This window comes from Polypterus senegalus, chromosome 2, assembly GCF_016835505.1.
Source record: "Polypterus senegalus isolate Bchr_013 chromosome 2, ASM1683550v1, whole genome shotgun sequence".
Classification (NCBI taxonomy): domain Eukaryota; kingdom Metazoa; phylum Chordata; class Cladistia; order Polypteriformes; family Polypteridae; genus Polypterus; species Polypterus senegalus.
This window is the reverse complement of record NC_053155.1, coordinates 268,795,083-268,811,001: the sequence shown is the minus strand read 5'-3', so window position 1 is coordinate 268,811,001 and position 15,919 is coordinate 268,795,083.

Sequence of the window (15,919 nt, the reverse complement as noted above, 5' to 3'; positions counted from 1 at the left end):
GCGGGGCCTTACACCAGAGCGTCTCCGTCAGCACGTCTGTCTGCTGTCGCCCAGACATTTGAGTGAGGCACTACGGGAGGCTGAACGGGCTGAAGAGGTACTACAGCTTGGGTCTCCGGCACGTCAATCATCACGCCCAAGCCGGCTAACGAGAGCAGTTGGCGAGTGGTAGAAAGGGACCAACCTGAGGGTGTGGAGGTCAGTCGCGCCCAGCCATCATCATCCCTCCGCAATGACTGCCCTAAAGTGGGGCTGTGGGTTTTCAGGTGGACTGTACCTAGACTGCATTATAGGCGGACGGCCATGCAGTGCCTTAGTGGACACGGGTCCACTATTTGTCTATTACAGAGAGGAGTGTTGCCCGAAACAGCTGGTCCTCTTCCAAAAGACTGGACTCCTTCTAACATCGAACTGCGCACGTTACGGGTGAGCGGACAAAAATGCCGGAAAGAAACTATTGACTGTAGTAGTAGGGACGAGCCAGACCAGCCACGAATTCTGGCTCATGGACATTAAAGACAAATGCATAATTGGGTTAGACTTGCTGGCCCACTGGGGAGCATGTGTTGATGTGTCCAGGGCCATCCTCAGCGTAGGTAATGAGACTGTGTCGCTCCAATCGGGCTGGAATCATCCTGGAAGGGCTGTTAGCTTGGATTTGCCTGGACACCACGGCTCACCGGCTCCCGACCGTTGTTCGGAAGATGCAGGGACTGAAGAAGACCCCCAGGAGAGTATTGCAGCTCAGACCAGTGCTCCCCAACGGTTTTCCTCACACGACCACCCATCCACTGAGGCGGTTGCTGCTGTGGAAGAATTGGGCCATCGAAGTGGTGAACAGCTGAGCACGCCACAGCAGGAGCAACTCCAGAAAGTATTGAACGACTTTGTGGACATTTTGCGGCTCGAGAAGAGGACTGCACCAGAACCTCGTTAGTCAAACACCACATTGACACTGGCCACGCCGCCCCATTCGGTTCGCCCCACAGATTGCCTCTTGCAAAACGCCAAGCTGCGAAGAATTGATTCGCGAGATGGTAACCAACGACATCATTGAGCCTTCTGACAGTCCTGGGCGCACCCATGGTCATGGTGCGGAAGAAAACGGGGTTGGCGCCTTGTGTGGACTTTCGTAAATTAAATGCAGTCACTCGAAAAGACTCTTACCCATTGCCTCGCATCGATGATGCATTGGACTATGTGGCTGGATCCCGTTGGTTCAGCACTTTGGACTTGCGCAGTGGATATTGGCAGGTAGAACTGGCAGCAGAGGACCGACCCAAAACTGCATTCACCATCGGACAAGGGCTGTGGCAGTTTAAGGTAATGCCGTTTGGACTTTGTAATGCGCCGGCCACGTTTGAAAGACTAATGGAGCGGGTCCTAAAGACATTCCCGAACCCGTTGTGTGGTCTATTTAGATGACCTGCTGATTCATGCCAGAGACTTTGACCAGGCGGTGCACAATTTAAGGGAGGTCCTGACCGCCATTCGTAGCGCCGGGTTGCGGTTAAACCCTGAAAATGCAATCTTCGCCCGACAGACTCAGTTTCTAGGGCACGTAATCAGCGAGTGGGGTGGCTACAGACCCGCGAAGGTGACTGCCGTGAGCAACTGGCCCCCACCAGCCAATATCACTGAACTGCGGAGCTTTTGGGTTTAGCCTCCTACTACGAAGATTAGTAAAAACTTTGCGACCATTGCCAGCCCTTTGCACCGACTAACGAGTAAGGGCCAACAGTTTGGGTGGGCGGAGGATTGCACAGCCGCCTTCCAACAGTTAAAGGCTGCCCTCGTCAGCGCCGGTCCTGGCGTACCCTGACCCCAACCAACCTTTTGTGGTGGACACTGGCGCTAGCAATGTGGGGATTGGGGCCGTGCTCTCACAGAAGGGGAGGCTGGAGAAAGAGTGATAGCTTATTACAGCTGCAGCCTCAGTCGACGGAGAGGAATTACTGTGTCACTCGGCGGGAACTGTTGGCAGTGATCCTAGCGATGCGGCACTTTCGGCCCTACCTATTGGGCACTAGGTTCACACTGCGGACTGACCATGCTAGCCTCACCTGGATGTTGAATTTCAGGCAACCAGAGGGCCAGGTGGCAAGGTGGATGGAGATTCTACAAGAATATGACTTTGAGATACAGCACCGACCGGGACGGCAGCATGCCAACGCTGATGCCCTCTCCAGGCGTCCATGCCTCAGCAATGAATGTCGATATTGCCGCCGACAGGAAGAAAGGGGCTGGGGCCCGTCGCATCCGCAAGGATAGATGACACTGTTGGAGTAGGGGAGCCGTACACTATTGACCAATTGAGGCAGTTACAGGCGACGATCAAGCACTAGAAAAGGTAAAGGGCTGGTTGGAGACACAAGAACGTCCCGACTGGCAAACCGTGTCGTCACAGGGGCCTGAACTCAAAATACTCCACTCTCAGTTGGGCAACTTGGAGTTGCGATGGCGTAATCTACAGGCGGTGGCACGCACCCGGGGGAGGAATTGACCGGCTACAACTACTGGTTCCCCAGGCTTTGCGCGCCGAGGTCCTCCGATGGGTCCACGGGCGGCTGGATCCGGACATTACGGGAGCGCTAAGACAGTCGCGTCGACTACGGCAGCGGTTTTATTGGCCGGTGTCGGCAAGGCGCAGAGCTACACGTCCACTGCTGTGGCGTCTGCACTGCACAAAAGGACCTGGTCAGCGTTCTCACGCGCCATTGCAGCGATACCTGGTCGGGCACCCATGGAGAGAATTGGCGTGGACATACTGGGTCCTTTTCCTGTAACGGAAGCGGAAATCGCTACGTTTTGGTAGCAATGGACTACTTTACCAAATGGCCAGAGGCGTATGCAGTTCCGGATCAGAGTGCCCCCACAGCTGCCCAAAAACTCGTGGATGAAATGTTCACTCGATTTGGAGTTCGGACGAGCTCCACAGCGATCAGGGCGGAACTTTGAGAGCCGTTTGTTCAGAGAGGTGTGTCAGCGACTGGGGTGAAAAGACCGGACCACCCCTTCACCCACAAAGTGATGGATTGGTCGGCGATTTAATCGCACCCTGGCCACTCAACTGGCAATTCTGACCAGTCAACACCAGCGGGACTGGGACCAACATCTGCCTTTGGTCCTATGGGCATATCGGACAGCAGTGCAGGAGTCGAGCCAATGCACGCCAGCGGGCTGATGTTTGGAAGGGAACTTCGCGCCGGTGGATTTAGTGTTTGGCTCACCCCTGAGCCTGAGATTATTGGTGGGCCCGAAATGGATTATTTTAGACGGCTAAAGAGCGGCTGGACACCGTTCATCGACTGGCCAGGGAGGCCCTGGAGGGAGCTGGAGCACGCCAAAAGCGGGCTTATGACTCGCGGGCTCATGGCCCGGCGCTGAAGCCAGGGGACAAAGTGTGGGTATTTTGCCCATAGCGGAAGCGGGATTGTCCCCAAAACTAGCCCACCATTGGCAAGGACCGGAGAAATATTGGACAAAATATCGGAGGTAGTTTTCCGAGTCGAATGCCTGGGCGAGGCAGGCGGGTGGTGCTGCACAAGGACCGTTTAGCACCATACCACCCACTGGCCCCAGAGCAACAACAACTCAAAATATAAGCGGTTCTCCAACCTCCACCCCCGGCACCGAGTCAGACAGTGACAGGACTGAGCCCGACACCAGTGATGGCACCTCCGGCAGGACAAAGCGTGTCCGTCGGCGGCCAGGACATTTACGTGATTTTATCTGTGATGAGTAGGGCTGTGGGCACACTAAACCCTCTTAGGAGGGGCTGTGTAACAACCGGGCAGCGCTGGCGGAGTGGCGCCTCATGGGTAATTTATGTAAATAGTTTGGGGAAATTATGGGTAATTTATAAAAAGCTTATTGTATGTCGGAATTTACGTATTGTCATTTGTGTTGTAAATAATGGTGTGTTTGTATTTAATTGGTTGGGTGGGTTTGGGTTATCGCCGTCCGGGGGTTATTTATTTTGTAAAAAGTACCAATTTATTGAAATGTGTCTTCGTGCTTGACCTTGGCAATGGCCGCGCAATAATGTTGAGCTTTTGTTTCTGACTATCTTCTGTAATAAAAAGATACAACAGGACAGAGCTGTTTATTTGCTAAGATGTTATCTAAGCAAACTACCGAGACACTCGGAGTCGTGCGGTGTATGGGGCACGAGTGTTCTCTTTCTTAAAGAGCTGGGTGCAGTTGCGTGCATGACGCTGGCAAGCCGCTAGCCGACAGCTTCGGAGAGGTGCACGGCAGAGTTCGGCTCGAAATCTTAAAAGACTCCTCCACGGGTCGCTACAATACTTTACAATATTTTGTGGAGCACGAAAATAACGAATTAGTTACAACGAAATGACGCCGTCAATGGCTCAACTAACTAAGGTGGTTGCTTTTCAAATTCTGAGCGTAGTGCTAGGCCGAGTTCGATCCGACTTAAAGACTCATCAAAATTAACAATAATAAAAAAAAATATCAGAATTGAAATCTTTATAACCAATTTGAGCTAAATAATTTTGAGAGATACTGTGTAAGGATCGCATAAGAGATCTGTTTGGGAATCACCAAAATCGCCATCAAAATGCCGTGTCTAATTGTGGATGGCAGCTCACATATTTACATTAATCCATTTCTATTCATTGCCATTTGACGTCCATGAACCCCGCCATTGAATAAGGCAGTGGTTCTCAACCTGTGGGACGGGGAGCGAAGTAACAAAAAGGGCACGTGAAGATGTGAAAAAAAGAAAACATCTGTTGGAACCAAAACAAATTAACTTAAACTACATTCTGATAATAAAACAATAAATACTGTATAGAGTTAGATAAATGTCGATAAAACTTAAGTAGGTATAATCAAATATGCATCTACATTTCAAAAAATGTTAGGGGGGGGGGCGATTAAAACTGCTTTGAAAACTCGGGTCACAAATACTTAAAGGTTGAGAAACAATGGAATAAGGTGATAACAAACCCACTGTGGTAGATCAGGTTGAATTTGCTCTGCTGCACCAAACATTCAAAGGCGTCAATCCGGAGCACATCAGAGAGACAGAGAGACACGGCGCAGACCAGTCACCGGCACACAGACTCACACGGGGCACTCCAATGTGAGCAGTGCACATATCAAGGTCGGCATTAAAGATTGAGTGCTGAGGCAACAAAAAGCAGCGGGATAGACACATAAATGAAGCGGTAACGCTACCGCTGCACCACTACTATTTTCAGGGGGATGGTACATAATGTATGTTTTTTAATGTACATGTATGTATGCACTGAATTTGAAAACAATTATATATAGATGTATACTATATGACATACCTTCAGTGTTGCATGAAAACGTGGCATGAGGCGAAGAATGGATATTTATGAGAGTATTATAGTGAGAGATGTGTCGTCACCCGTATTGCTAAAGCTCTTCTTTGCAGCATTATGCATTCAACAAGTCGGCGTTTGTATGATGTATAATTTATAACTTTATTTTTGTCACAACGTATTATCGGGCACGATCATTTAACATGTATTGATCATCTATAAACTTTCATTTCAATGGGAATTCTGTTGAGTTTTTTAACTCTGTTGATGCCATATGTACTTCAAACGGGAGCTCGTTGAGCAAATAATGAGTGGAAGCTTTGCGCAGAGTACTGAGATTGTGTCATGATGGGCTTTGAACGGGCTCCGAAGCCTCAGACATGCGTACTACTGAGATGATGACGAGGCTACTGAAGCCTCAGACATGCGTACAAATGCTGATTGCATCATGACAGGCTTTGAGCGGGCCTCAGAAGCCTCAGACATGCGTACTACTGAGATGATGGCGAGGCTACTGAAGCCTCAGACATGGGGTAGTTGCTGAGAATTAATTATTGTTCTTGTGGATTGCTGTGATTTCCTTTGTCTGATACATAGTGTCAAAGATATATTGTCATATATTAACTTTATATATATATGAAAAGATTAGGTAAATCGTTCAACCTTTTTATGGAACACTTAATTTTGTTCAAAACCGTCGTCATATAGTATACATCTATACATATAATTTTTTCGTCTTCATTAGGAGAATACAACAATGATACTCTCGTATCAATTAAACCATTTTAACGTGCATATGTCAAACAACATATTTCATCCGCCGAGTAAGAACAGTAGTAGTAGTTCAGTTGTGCAGAGCTCGTTAATTATCCGGATTAGGTGGCTCAGTGGTGTTGTCGCTCAGGTTTGCATTGAAAACCCCTCTTTAAATTTTTTTAAAACCTCATTTAAAAGTGCCGGTTTTGGAAGCGTAGGACTTTCCGAGGGAAAATAACTGGGCCATATTAACGGTCTACGGCCCTAATTAATTTGTTTTTTTTGTAAAGGAAATTTTTAAAATGGTTAAAACGTAAAAACTTTCAACTTTTAAGAATGGTTTATGAAATTTTTATTTGAAAAATAACACTGTAGTAACCTAAGAGGTTTTTTGTTTGCTGATGGCTTTCTTTTGGGACATTCTGTCATTAAACGCCACGTTACAAGCATCGTCCAAGTGACAGGAACCTTATATTTCAAGGCCGTTGCAAATTTTCTTTAATTTCAGTGTATTTTTGTAGAATATTTAAAAATTTAATGTTCATTTATAGTAAAATATGAGTTTTAAATTAATTAAATACAACACAATTAAATTATTTTTGTGTACATTTACAAAATTGTCCGTTTCTGAAAGTTTTGTTAAATTTTTTACTTTGGGGGTTCCGGTTTTTTGGAATTTTTTAATTTCCCTGGCTTTTATAATTCATTTACTAATACGATCCGTATTTGAATTCTTTTTATAATCTTTAAGGGCTCAAAATAAGGCTTATTAACTGCTTTGGGGCTGTCATCCCCTTAAAAAATGATAAGATTTGATATTTAAAAAAATTAAATCATTAGGTTTTTAAAACAAAAACAAAGAGAAGGATTTGAGGTTTGCCCCGGGGCTGGGCTGTTTCTTTTCCTACAATTTTTTTTTTCCCGTTTTGGGGTTTTTGTTCTGTCCAATGGCAGGACCACTTTTTATTTTTAAAGGACAAAGTTTAATTTGCTCATTTTTATTATTTTGAAAAAGGTAATTTTGGGAGAAATGTTATAAAATTTTAAAAGTTATTTTATGGATATTCTCCTTTGGATTTTAAAAATAACAACACATTTATTTTTATTTTTCATTTTTTAAAACAAAATTTAAAAGTTTATTGAAAATGGTTCTACATAAATCGATTTAAATTAAAATTTTAAAGGGTAATTAGGGGAAAAAGCTTTTAATTCCCTGTTGAAATGGCCAAACTCACTTTAAACAATTCTATCCTGATGTTCAGTTTTCATAAAATATTCCCATTTAAAACTTGCTCTCTCTCCTTCGTTTCTTTATTATTACCCTTAAAGAAAAGGAAAGTCAAAAGGAAGGATGGTAAAGCCTAGAAAACTAGGTTTCCTTTTTAAAACCCAAAACAAAAGAGAGCATTTTGACTTATCTAGGGGATTGTGTAAGGGAGTTAGATTCGAAGCGGCCAAAACTAGGTTTTTTTTTTTTCTCAATTTATTTTTTTGTTTTCTTATTTACCTGCCGCCCATTGGATTAAAATTAAAATTTCTCAATATGTTAAATTTTTGATGGCTTATGTTTTTTTTATTGGGGTCTTCTATTTTTATTTCAAAATTTTTTAAACTTTGGGCTCATTTTGAAATGAATTTCCCAAATTAAAAATGTTGATTGTTGATTTGTTTTAGCATTTGTTATTAGCAGAAAACCAACAAAATTTTTTAAATCAATATCAAAAACAACAGATCTAAATGAATAGAAAAAAAATGAAAGGATAAGTTAAAACTAAAAAGCATTTTAGCCTCGAAACACATAATAGAGAGGCGAAGGAAGGACAAGATGTGGTAGAAAAAAGTGTACAAGCAATAGGGATAACCGCACCCTGGAGAGGATTGGGAAACAAAACCCATTCAAAACTGTGGGGGAGATTTACAAAGAGTGGACTGCAGCTGGAGTCAGTGCTTCATGAACCACCACGCACAGACGTATGCAAGACATGGGTTTCAGCTGTCGCATTCCTTGTGTCAAGCCACTCTTGAACAAGAGACAGCGTCAGAAGCCTCTTGCCTGGGCTAAAGACAAAAAGGACTGGACTGCTGCTGAGTGGTCCAAAGTTATGTTCTCTGATGAAAGTAAATTTTGCATTTCCTTTGGAAATCAAAGTCCCAGAGTGTGGAGGAAGAGAGGAGAGGCACAGAATCCACGTTGCTTGAGGTCCAGTGTAAAGTTTCCAGTCAGTGATGGTTTGGGATGCCATGTCATCTGCTGGTGATGGTCCATTGTGTTTTCTGAGGTCCAAGGTCAACGCAGCCGTCTACCAGGAAGTTTTAGAGCACTTCATGCTTCCTGCTGCTGACGAACTTTATGGAGATGCAGATTTCATTTTCCAACAGGACCTGGCACCTGCACAAAGTGCCAAAGCTACCAGTACCTGGTTTACGGACCATGGTATCCCTGTTCTTGATTGGCCAGCAAACTCGCCTGACCTTAACCCCATAGAAAATCTATGGTGTATTGTGAAGAGGAAAATGCAATACGCCAGACCCAACAATTCAGAAGAGCTGAAGGCCACTATCAGAGCAACATCGGCTCTCATAACACCTGAGCAGTGCCACAGACTGATCGACTACATGCCACGCCGCATTGCTGCAGTAGTCCAGGCCAAAGGAGCCCAATCTAAATATTGAGTGCTGTACATGCTCATACTTTTCATGTTCATACCTTTCAGTTGGCCAACATTTCTAAAAATCCTTTTTTTGCATTGGTCTTAATTGATATTCTAATTTTCCGAGATAATGAATTTAGGACTTTTATTCGTTGTCAGTTATAATCATCAAAATTAAAAGAAATAAACATTTGAAATACATCAGTCTGTGTGTAATGAATGAATCTAATATACAAGTTTCACTTTTTTGAATGGAATTACTGAAATAAATCAACTTTGTCATGATATTCTAATTTTTTGACCGGCACCTGTAAGCTTTGCAGAATTAAGTACAAGGAAGTCACCAGGAATATGGAGCTTTACAGAACTGTATATAGACAGTGTCTTTGCAAATCTTGAACAACAACACTCCAATGTAATCTTCCAGTTGCACTCAGCATTTTCTGTAAAACCTGCCTAGCCTCCCTAAACTTCCATCAATAACTTTGCTTTAAAACTTGATTGATTAATAACCCCACCTCACATCACCTCACCCCACCCCACCTCCAGCCGTCTGGAGTTGATAGGGGTCGCTGGTGATTCAGTATCGATTCACCCTTACGCTCTTAGGATGGGGTCAGGCCGTTGATGCCCCTTAACCTCGTGGTCGAAAAGTGAAAAAGATCTTACGGAAATGCATGCAGATGATTAAACAAATCTACTGGGTTACAGTGGAATCTATTAAACAATTTCTGGACTTTTCATCACCCATCCAAAGGTGTTTTTTTTTTTAAACACCGGACAAACAGACATTACACGGATGTCCGGCCAAAATGATGGCAAAACACCTGTTATTACAAATCACAGGGAATATTCCAAAACATCCAACTCTTTCGGATTTATAAATAAGCGACGGTCGCAGCCCACACCCATACCTCTACGCTTTGTTCAGAACAGCAAAGATGAATCGCTCCCAATACGGTTTGTCAGCACGAATTTATTAGAATAATGTATTGTAATTTTAATGACTACATCTAAATGAAATCTAATTATTCTTGATACAGACCAAACTGCAACAATCGTCACAACCGAACACCCAGGTAAGGCTATTTATGATTTTATACGCGTTAAATGAAAATGTTTTAAAAACAGGTCTGAATTCTTATATTTTTTCCTTAGAGCTGTTCATACACGTCGATTGGCAAAATGGTAAAAACCTTTTTTAATATATCTTGTTTAATATGCGCATGGCTTGCATATCAGTATTTAGGCTGCGCGTGCGTATATCGGGGCTCGTAGCTCGCGTGCATGTATAAGCGCTTATGTGTTTGTCAATATAAAACTGTTTATAACATGTTTCTTCTGGGTTGATCCACTCATGAAATGGGCTGATGAGTCTATAAACGTGTCTTAACTAACCGCATGAACGACGTGCGTGAGTGAATATTTGAGTATAATTACTGGGTTGTAATGGAAAATGTCCAGGAATACAATAAAGTTATTTCAAAATGTGCGGTTGATTCCTTTATTTTTTTTTCTTTAGATTTATATATAGAAGTAGATTCGCCAATCGATTTTGATGAACCAGGTGAGAATTTTTATTTTAAATGCTAAAATGTTTACATCGTTTCTATGTGCGTACGTGTGCGTACGTGTGCGCACGCGCACTCGGGTGTGTGCGCAGTCGTGCATGTACGCAGGCGTGCATGTAATTACTAGCGTTCGGAAGCCCCCGAGCTTTGCTAAAATGAAATGTAAGACATACTAGGGTGCTTTAGACGTATCAAAAGTATTGTTGAATCATCGGGTAAATGAATATTATAAAGTGTTTTTGTATTTATGAGATTATATTTTATTACCTTGAGACCCGATTATTTTGAAAATGATTTATCCAACTCAGTTTAGGGATTGCTCATGCAGTTTGTTAAAGTGCTTCGGGTAGTTACAAGAAGCCTATCGGGTTGAATAGGGATGATGCATATTAAAACGTGACGTATCAAAAGTATTGTTGAATCATCGGGTAAATGAATATTATAACGCGTTTCTGTATTTATGAGATTATATTTTATTACCTTGAGCCCCGATTATTTTGAAAATGATTTTATCCAACTTAGTTTAGGGATTGCTCATGCAGTTTGTTAAAGTGCTTCGGGTAGTTACAAGAAGCCTATCGGGTTGAATAGGGGTGATGCATGTTAAAACGTTCTGTGATAATTAACCGTTTGAGGTGTGTGTGTGTGTGTGCGCGTGCGTGCGTAAGCACGTGTAGAGCAGCTTGTGTATATGTGTGTGGGTGTCTGGATTGGCGCTTGGTCATTTGGTTCAGCTGCTGCAAGAGCAGGGATTGGGAAATGTTATTTTAAATAGGGGTGTATTTTGTTTTGTAGACGAAAATTCTGTACAAAACCAAACAGATTCTTAAAGGGATTACACTGATTTGTACAGTCACGGTAAGTGGCCTTTTCAATTTATGGATGAAACTTTGGGGATCACACTTATCTGCAGATTTTGTGAAAAGAGTCCTTTAACTGAGAAGGTTATAATTTTATTTTCAGATTCAACTTTCCCGGGTGTTTTAACGCAATTGCTGCAAGGTTCAGACAATCTAGAACTGTACAAAAACTGGGAGGATCCACAAACAACAACAACTTCTCAGAGCATCAGGGTGTATTCTCCAGCAGCCTCTCAGAGCAGCCGAGGGCAATCTCAGAACAGCCTAGGGCATTCTCCGGCACCATAACAAAGCAACAGGGGGTATTCTCCAGTACCATCTCCGGCACCCCGCCAGAGCAGCCGTGGGTATTCTCCAGCACCATCACAGAACAGCCGAGGGCATTCTCCGGCACCCAACCAGAGCAGCCGTGGGTATTCTCCAGCGCAATCGTCGGCGTCTTCTAATTCTAGACGCCGTTCATCCCCCAGGTGGGGAACTTTACCGACATCGCCTCACTCTGAGCGAGGATCTCGGCGAAGAAGTCGTTATTCACCCCGATATTCCCATCGGCCTGACCATGACCGGAGACATCGCGAAAGACTGGTGCTGTTCGGTGACGTTCTTCGCTGGGCATTTGAGCAATTTATAGAATTAGAGTCTCCTGGGTACAATTCCGTACCCGACATGAGTTTACATTTGCTGCATCTGTATACTTTTTCCAAGGTTCTACCCAGAAATTAAAGAATAGGTTTTATATTTACTTTTTTTTTCATTAAAAATAACATTGAATGCAAATTTTTATTTTCTGTGCTTATAACTGTAACCTTTGCTTAAATTTAGGTCATGCCTGAAAACAGGTCTAGCGCTAGCAGCAAAGAACGCGACAGCAGCAACGACAGTGGAACAGACAGTGGAACAGACAGTGGAACAGACAGCTTCCATGAACATCCTGTAGGGCGCAAAGGTAGGAAAAGGCCGTCCAGTGAAAACCTGAGACTATTAAACGAGATGTCTGATAACCTTGAATATTCTATAAAACCCCCTAAAATACCTACCCTCCGCGATCACCTGAAATTGTTCATTCACCAACCCCAGTGACACATCCTATTGACAATTTTGATCTCATTGATACATCGCTCCAGGTTCTAAATTCTGATGAAATAGCCGTAGTTAACGCTCTGTTGGAGCTTTTGAAGAATACCTCTTCTCAGGACAGAACGTCATCAGGCCCTTCACAACAACCAATTGCCCTAAACATGTATGTAGAATCCCCACAGCCTTCTACCTCAGGAATCTGGGACCTAGTAAGGCCAGTCTTCAACACCCACCTGTTGATGACTTAAAAGAGCCGGATACTTCCTCCCCACATCCTCAGACAGGATCAGGAGTGACTAATTCGTCCGGGGTAAACTTGAGTCTCGAAACCAACTCTCCACAGCCATCTACCTGCATACGGTGAATCCATCGTCTCCAGAGCCGCCAGTAAGTTCCCCACAACCCTCTACACCGCACACGGTGAAATCCGTCAGTAATTTCCCCACAACCCTCTACCTCTCAATTAAATAATTTGTCTATAACGGATCGTCCAAAATTTAACAATATCGAGATTAGACACCGCTTCAATTTTTCAGAGGCCTACACACTTGATTCATTAGCGAAGTTTTTAATCATATACACGAGACCCTTCAGCAAATATTAGACAGTTTTACGAACACTTTGAATCCTATGGATCTAGTTCAGTTAGAATTACGTGCCGAATCTCTCAACCCCAGTGTTTTCTCCCTAACCCCAGCTGGCCTGCTTTCTGTTGAAGACTTTTTTAATCAAATTGAATTACTTCTCCAGAGTCACGCTACTATTTTAGCCGATTCCAGTCTGACGTTAATCGTTCAGGTGGTCAGGGTTCCATCTGGTGGCGGCGGGGCTAGGCGTAAAGCCTGTTCCCTATTCAACGGAAGCACCTATGGAACTCCTTTAACCGGGATGATCAGTGCTGTTTTGCCAGGGGTTTGCTGGCTGTATTAAACGATAAGTTCAGAAACAATCAGAAATTGTGTGAACAAGAGGCTCGCCGTCTGCACGTTGGGGTCGGTTTATCAACGGATCAGAAAGTAACGTTTTCAGATGTCGAAAAATTTGAGAGGCTACTAGGAATTAAAATCATCGTCTGGTACAGGGAACCGAACACCGCTCTCTATTAAAATTTGAAGCAACCCAGGTTAGAAAAACAAAGACGCGTTCCTGTTTTTGCACCAGGATCATTATTACGGTATTTTGAATCTAAAAGGTTTTCTGGGGTTTTCCTACGTCTGCGATTTCTGTTACACGGGATATTCTATACCGTCACGACATCGCTGCGAACAACACTGTGATGTCTGTTTATCTACAAACTGTTTATTAGTTGACGGGGAGGCTTTTCGATGTCCCGATTGTCGTCGTTTCTGTCGATCAGGGGTTTGCTTCGAAATCCACAAAACCCCGAAATGGAATGAAAAGACGCGTCGGTCTGAAAGTATATGCGACGTCCTTAAAGTCTGTGTTCTCTGTTACGAGAGATACAGCTTGAAAGCCGGTTCAAAACCTCACAAGTGTCGACCCAAACACTGTCGCGTTTGTAGAGCAGTCGTGAAAGAGTCGGATGAAAACCATCAGTGTTTTATTCAAAGCTTACCGCAAAGACCAAACCATGAAAAATACGTGTTCTACGATTTTGAGTGCCGTCAAGATGCTGGTACACACATCCCCAATTACATCCACTGCATGCATTGGAACGGTCGATCATGGAGATGGGCCGGCGAGGACTGCGTAGCAAAATTCTTTCACAGATATCGATGTCCGAAATACAAAGATTACACGTTCATAGCTCACAATTCTAAGGGGTATGACGGATATTTCCTCATGAAATATCTCATCGAAAGCGGGCAAACTCCATTTGTTACATCTCAGGGTTGTAAATTAATGTGCTTTATAGAAGAAGATTACAACTTGAGATTTATCGACTCGTTGAACTTCTTACCTATGAAATTGAGCAGTATGCCCAAAGCCCTGGGATTCCAGGCTCAAAAAGGGTACTTTCCCCATTTCTTTAATACCGCTGAAAATCAAAATTACATCGGCCCATACCCGAGCCTAAATATTACGGCATTCAACACATGATGAGCCAGGAAAGAGAGGAGTTTTTGTCTTGGTACGACTCTATTAAAAGCGGAACCTTCAACTTTAGACAAGAAATGGCGTACTATTGTCGAAACGACGTGGTTATTTTGAGAACTGCCTGTATGAAATTTAGAGATGAAGTGATCGGGATCGGTAATATTGATCCTTTTCAGTGTATGACCCTAGCTTCTCTCTGTATGTCCATGTACAGACAAAACTGCATGCCTGATAATGCAATTGGAATCATTCCTACTGACCATTACAAAAGCACTCACAAAGCTTATTCTAATGCTTCTATTCAGTGGCTAATGTTTCTTTCCGAGAAGGAAAAAATAAACATTCGACATGCGGAATCACGGTGAAGTCAAGATGGGGTCCTTTTATCTAGATGGTTACGCCAAGTTCAGGGTGTCCCGACGGCCTTTGAGTTTGCTGGCTGCTTTTATCACGGATGTCCAGAGTGCTACGATCGCAAGCCAAACACCCTCTTACGGGACGTCTTATGCAGAATTGTTTAAAACGCTTAACGATAAACTCATTAAATTGCGGAAAACTTTAATCTGACGGTGAAAGTGCTTTGGGAACACGCTTGGGAGCGCATGAAAAAGAGGACGGAGCTTCAAGATTTCTTAAGACGCTTTGAGTTTCCTGAACCTATCAATCCCGTGATGCCCTTTATGGAGGGCACCAACGCGATCAAATTATACCATAAAGTCCAAGGTGACGAGCAAATGCAATATTACGATTTTACAAGTCTGTACCCCTACGTCAACAAAACAAAACCTACCCGATCGGCCATCCGACCTTTATTTTTGAGGAGTTTGGCGATCTTAAGCAATACTTGGGCTCATTAAAATCACCATGCTCGCCCCACGCAATTTGTATTTTCCGGTCCTCCCTTTAAGAATTTGCAATAAATTGATGTTCGTTTGTGCCGTGTGTGCAGAAACCCAGACAACCACCGGCCTTTGCCATCACAATGATCGGAAAGGTCTTTAACAGGAACCTGGTGCAGCGTCGAAATACTCAAGGCCTTAGATAAAGGGTACAAAGTTTTAAAAATTCATGAGATATGGCACTACGAGCAGAGTACCGCAGATTTATTTTCCGAGTACATCAAAATTCATCTGAAAGGCAAACAGGAGGCCTCTGGATGGCCATCTTGGGCGTGGACGCGCCCCGCGCGCTATGTTGACGACTATTTCTTAAAAGAAGGCGTCTTATTGGAGCGTGAAAACATAGCCTCCAACCCGCCAAGAGACAAATTTCCAAGTTATTTCTGAATTCTCTTTGGGGAAAATTCGGTCAGAAGCCTAACCAACTGACCACGACGTTTGTTAAACACACCCAAGAATTCTTTGATTACCTGTTCTCAGACATGTATCAGGTCTCCTATTTTGGCTTTGTCAGCACGAAATCGCTCAGGTGCAGTGGAGGTATGCGGATGACCGATACGTGGTACCCGCCCTGTCAATGTGGTGATCGCCGCTTTCACCAGGCCTATGCTCGGCTAGAATTGTACAATTGCTGGATCGTTTAGGACCGAGGATTCTGTATCATGATACAGATTCCATTATCTTCACAGCATCGCCGGACAGTACACACGCCGCTCGGCGACTATTTAGGCG